The 6,148-nt window shown below is 32.2% G+C and overlaps 1 non-coding gene across 1 annotated transcript; it reads left to right on the plus strand.

Annotated features, from left to right (window-relative positions):
- Positions 1-882: 882 nt before the first annotated feature.
- Positions 883-954, plus strand: TRNAC-GCA (transfer RNA cysteine (anticodon GCA)). The gene has a single exon. It is a non-coding gene; the product is annotated as a tRNA-Cys (tRNA).
- The last annotated feature ends 5,194 nt before the right edge of the window (positions 955-6,148 follow it).

A 6,148-nucleotide genomic window follows, 5' to 3' on the forward strand; every position in this document is an offset into this window, starting at 1 on the left:
CTTGAACGAAAATCACAGGCCATATGTGTGATTGAAAATTTTATATTAGTGATTTAATCAAATTTATGAATTAATTTTATATGCATATATAAAAACATTTTTTTTATATCTTGTATATTAATAAAAATTACAGAAGAGATACTTTATTAAAATTATTATTGTCCTTCTGAAAGTAAACCACTTTATCTATCATTATAGGATTACTGATACTCCAGGTGAAAGTAATAAGATCATTTAGAGACTAAGTCGAAAAAAATTGACTATTTTTGACTTTTTTCAATATATGAAAATAAATAATTATACGAAAAGAAATTATTATTTAATTCTTATAACAAGGGTCCTTAGCTTAGTGGTAGAGCATTTGACTGCAGATCAAGACCGGTTCGAACCCGATAGGGTCCTATTTTATTCTCCTTTTTAAGCTCAATCGCCTAAAGGTGAGACAATTACAAAGTTTCACCACTGGTCCAATCGAGTATTGTCGAACTAAATGAAGTCATACTGCAAGTATGCATACATCACTTATAAATGCTTACATGTAAATGACCATGAGATTTTATCAAAGCCACATTTGCCTGAAAGTGAAATTTATCATGGATATAAGTAGAACGAATCTAAGTAAGGATAAAAGGAAAAAAATCAAGAAATGTATGTGTCTAGAAGGAAACGTGTACGATTTCTTTGTTAAAAGCACAGGATAGCTAGGTCTAGGATTGAAAATGCACCACTTCATATATCATCATGGGATTATTGATACTCCAAGTGAAAGTAATAAGGTCATTTTAGAGACTAAGTCTAAAATATTGGACTATTTTAGGCTTTTTTCAATATATGATAACAAATACTATACCAAAAGAAATTAATATTTAATTTATATAACCAGGGTCCTTAGCTCGGTGGTAGAGCATTTGACTGCAGATCAAGAGGTCACCGGTTCGAACCTAGTAGGGCCCTATTTTATTCTCCTTTTTAAGCTCAATCACCTAAAGGTGAGATAATTACAAAGTTCCACCACTTGTCCAATCGAGTATTGTCAACTAAATGAAGTCATACCGCAAGTATAAATAAATCACTTATAAATGCTTACATGTAAATGACCATGAGATTTTATCAAACCCAACTTATTAATTATTTGTCTGAAAGTGAAATTTATCATAGATATAAGTAGAACGAATCTAAGTAAGGATTAAAGGAAAAAAATCAAGAAATGTATGTGTTTGGAAGGAAAGGTGTACGATTTCTCTGTTAAAAGCTGACAGGGTAGCTAGGTCTAGGACTGAAAATACACCACTTTATATATCATCATGGGATTATTGATACTCCATGTGAAAGTAATAAGGTCATTTAGAGACTAAGTCTAAAATATTGGACTATTTTAGGCTTTTTTTCAATATATGATAACAAATATTATACCAAAAGAAATTAATATTTAATATTTAATTTATATAACAAGGGTCCTTAGCTCTGTGATAGAGCATTTGCCTGTAGATCAAGAGGTCACCGGTTCGAACCCGGTAGGGCTCTATTTTATTCTCCTTTTTAAGCTCAATCACCTAAAGGTGTGGTATAATAAATAAGATCCCTTCATGAGTTGTTTCATGGTCTAATTTTCATCTTAGTCAAAATTAAACCACTATATATGTTCATTATATATACAAATCAAGTCAATTTTAATTCTTTTGGGGCTTGATCTAACGATTATAGAATTGGTTAGACTTATAGCTTGTTTGGCCAATTTTTTTAGAGGCTAAAAATACTTTTTCTATTGTAAAAATACTTTTTAAATTTTTTTAAAAAAGGTGTTTGACCGACAAAATAAAAAGTGCTTTTAAGCATCAGCACAACCAGTTTTATATTGCTGAGAAGAAACTACAAATTTCTGATTTCTTAAGGAAAAAAAATATTGATTTTTAAGTCAAAAATATTTTTACCATAAATTTACATTTACCAAACTATCTCTCACTAATTTAACATATTTGTTTTTCAATTAAATACAAACTTTTCTTCTCTTCTTCTTCTTCTTCTTCTTTTTTTTTTTTTTTTCTTTTTGTTGTTTTCACCATGTTTTTTTTTTTTTTCCCTATCTCTATTCTCTTCCTCTTTTGAGTAGTCCAATTAACATACCCAATGTTCTTTTTGGAATAGTCCATCAACTATAACTACAAGTTCCTTCTCACTTTTTTTTCTACCCTATTTTTCCTCTATCTCTCCTCCTCCTCTTTGAAATAATAAAGTCACCGCTAGAAAAATACGAGTTGCAATTTTTTTCTTCAATATTTAAGATAACTTTTCTCTTTAGATAACCGTATTCTAAAACGTATCTTGATAGTTCCCCTATTTGTAGTTTAACAATCAAAAGTACGTTTTGAAAATATATGCCAAACATAATTTGCTTATCAAAATTGAAAAATACTTTTCAAATAAATTGAGTACTCTTTCACGTACATTCTCTTTTCCTGCTACACCTTAACACTGTTCTCGAGGTTCCAAATCTCCAGTGAGTGACTATAAACGATTATGTCATTAAGGTTTTCCACTACAAACTGGTCAAGATAAGGGTTTGAGTTATCCATTTAAGTGCGAAACAATACCTCAATTGAGATGATATTCATAGATCGCTTACTCTTTGTGTACGTTGGAGTCTCCACTCCATGTTGAAAGCTCTTTCAAATAGCATGAGCGTTGAAAGTCTTCAATTCGACTAGAGCAAATAAACAATGTATGACAGCTTAGCCAAACAAGTAGAGGATTGAGTACAAGCATCCGTTTTTTTTTTTTTTTATATATATATATATATATATATATAATGAACAAGCATCCGTTTGTAATACCATTTCCTTTAAAGCATAGGACTGACATACAAGCAGTGGCGGAGCCTGAAATTTTGTTAAGCTTGTTCAAATTTAGGCAAGTATATTTTTATTTTTATTTTTTGTAATGAATGGGTGCTCTAAAAATTTTAAATCATACTATTCAATATTAGTTAAACAATCACTTTTAAGATTTGTTTATTTGAAATAAGATTAATTAAGAAGAAAAAAGAAAAGTCAAACAGAGACCTGTCGGGAATTGGTACATGTAGTTTTGTTTTTTAAAAAGGTAAGGAAGATCGTTGCTGTTGAGAATCAAACTTGGAATCAGAAGGCTTTCTATGCGGCCCTTACCTCTGGACTACCTTCTCCAATTGTGGAAAGAGTGTTCAAAAGCTAATATATTTTGATATAAGATAATATTTCACCAATGTGGACTGTATAATTTTTTGGCGAAGGGTGCTCGCTTGAACACCCTTGATAGATTGTAGCTCCGCCCCTGCATACAAGCATGTCAACAAAGTTTCTCAATGAAGAACTATAGTTGCAACATGCAAGGCACCAAACCATTTATACATCAATAGAAGTTGACGCTATCTGATCTGACTACATAAAAGGCAACCACATCTTTTTGTCTCCTTTACAATTAACGGTTACTCTTAATTCACAATGAAGTACAAAAGGTCTAGTGAGGATTAAGCTTCACGGAAATGCATAAGTTCACATTTTGAAGAACAGACCACCTAATAAGTTGGGAAAGTAATCAACAAAAGAATCACCACTCAAGAAAGAGAACAATTCTAAACAATTAGAGTCATTAGAAATACTAATTCAAATACGAATATAGTATTTAAGCTTTATGAGTTAATTTTTAAAGTTCTCAGTATTGAACCCATTATGTCTTTAAAGTTGTGGATTCATATTTAGTACGCATCCGTTGCAATTTTGATACATAACTTATGCTCTGATTGATAGCACTGAGTTCAAATGAGTATCAATACTCTAACCCTCTGTTTGGATGGTTGTTTCCCGTGGTTCATTAATGTATAGTATGGTATGGTACAGTATGGTGTTGTATTGCATTGTACTGTATAATGAACACAATGTTTGGATAGACTGTATCGTTTGTTATGGTTTAATAACATTTGCATTGTTTGGTTTGATTGTATGGTACTGTATAATAACTTGTAAGTTTACTAAAATACCCTTAATTATTAATTAGAAATTAATTTATATATATTAATAAAACTCAAGTAAAGAATAAAATAGATAAAACTAATCTCGCGGAGGGGGTGGGTGGTGTAACTTATGGGATCTCCAGTAGGGGCAGTGGGTGGTAAAGGGGAGTGAGGGGGTCGTGGGTAGGGTTAGGGTTAGGTGACGATAAGGGGGGGGGGGTGGGTGGGGTCGTGGTGAGATGAGGGTCAGTTGTTTATTAGGGGGCGATGGGTGGTGGTGGTCAGGGTGGGTAGAGGAGTGAGGTAGTTTTAGTAGGGCAGGGGTGGGGTGGGGGTGGCGGCAGATACAAGCGGGGGGCGGGTGGGGGTTATGGTGGATTAATGACAAACGAAATACGTAACCAAGGAAAAACCGCCAAATCCATAGTTTAAAAAATTGAAACTTTTCATGGTTATATAACCATGGAATGAACCACGAGTTTACAACACCATACCACATAATTTTAAAAACAATAGAAATAAACGTAGTCGTAAAAACCATACATTAATGAACCACGAGAAACCACCATCCAAACAGGAGGTAAGAGCTCGTTTAGTACGACGGATAAGAAATAATTAATTTCGAGATTAAATTTGAAATAATTTTATTCCACATTTAATTGGGATAAAATCATAGTATAACTACTCTCAAGATAACTTTTTCTCCAACCAAGCAACCCCTAAATTTGCCCTGGTTGGAATCATTTTTATAGAAATTATTTTTCTAGCTATAGTTCAATTAATTACTGTAGAAAACAAACTCGAGAGAGAGCAGAATCATTTCTTCTAACAAATCAATTCAACTAATTTCATGTGATTACAAATTTCTGGTCTCCAAGATTCCCCAATAGCTTCAACTGGGCAACAAAAAATGATGTTCTGTTTTCATATTATTATCTTATTGAGCTACATAAAAAAACTATCATCTAAAATCTCTTCTCAGTATCTTCGATTTATTCTTCTGCAATAAATCAACATTTTCATCACCCATTTTTTGCTTTCCACAAACAATTACATTACAAGAAACAGAAACGGGTCGATGAAATCTTCTGAATGCAATTGAACCGGGCTGAACTGGCGAGTTAAAAAGGTGAGTAATATCTCTCAATGGCCTTCTAAAATTTCTCTTCACATTTTTTGTACATGATTTCACCTTCAAACAACATGGTGTAACTTTTTGTGCAGAGCTAGGTGGAATATTTTCTTTATTTGAACCATTTTCGCTTAGACAAATATCTAAAACCTCCATTTGAGAAAGAGAAGTTATGTAGAGAAAAAACAAATGGAGGTGATAGATAGGTAATAGATCTACTAGATTTCAAGAAATATTTATAGGTAGTACTGATGGTGGACAAATTGAAAATGTTGGAGGGACGGTTTCGAACTTGTTTTTTCAATGTAAAAATTTCATGGGGAGGGAGGGTGTCGTTTTTTTGTTTGAATTTTGAATGGCTGTTTTTGGCAGATAATCTAGTATTAGATGACGAGGATGAATAACGAGGGAGATTTGAAATTTGTTGAAATGAGTTGGGCCCCATTAGAGATTTAAGTCAAACTAATTTTTTTAGTTTTCAGTACCCGCCTTGACCTTTTATAACAAAAATTTGCCACACTATTTCTTTTTTTGAAAATGTTATGAATTATTTTACAAGTTAATATTTGGATGTATTATTAAATGTAAATTATATCACCTACACATTATGATAAATACCAGACGGTGCTCATAGTAGTGTTGTATATTAGTTGTACCAAGTTGCAGAGCAACTTGTACAAGTTGTATATTATAAAATGGCTGAAAAAACTTCTTCTATAAATAAAGGAAATTTCCATGCCTTCTCATTTGCAACATCAAGAAAAGATCATAATATAATCTCTCCCTTCTCTCTAAAAATGTATTGGTTTGCTTCTCTTATTCATTTCCAATTATATATAGTTTCATAACATGTTATCGCACGTACATCGCCATCTCTTTTAAAATATTTTTAAGACGAAAGCAAGAGCCGCATCAGGTATTCTGTCATCTTTCATTTCATTTTTATTGTTACCTCCGTTGTATATAATATCGTGAGGGACATAAGTTCTCTTTGCTAAGATATTTGAGATTCTAACTATGTGGCTTGA

The sequence above is a fragment of the Lycium ferocissimum genome, chromosome 11 (assembly GCF_029784015.1).
Source record: "Lycium ferocissimum isolate CSIRO_LF1 chromosome 11, AGI_CSIRO_Lferr_CH_V1, whole genome shotgun sequence".
Classification (NCBI taxonomy): domain Eukaryota; kingdom Viridiplantae; phylum Streptophyta; class Magnoliopsida; order Solanales; family Solanaceae; genus Lycium; species Lycium ferocissimum.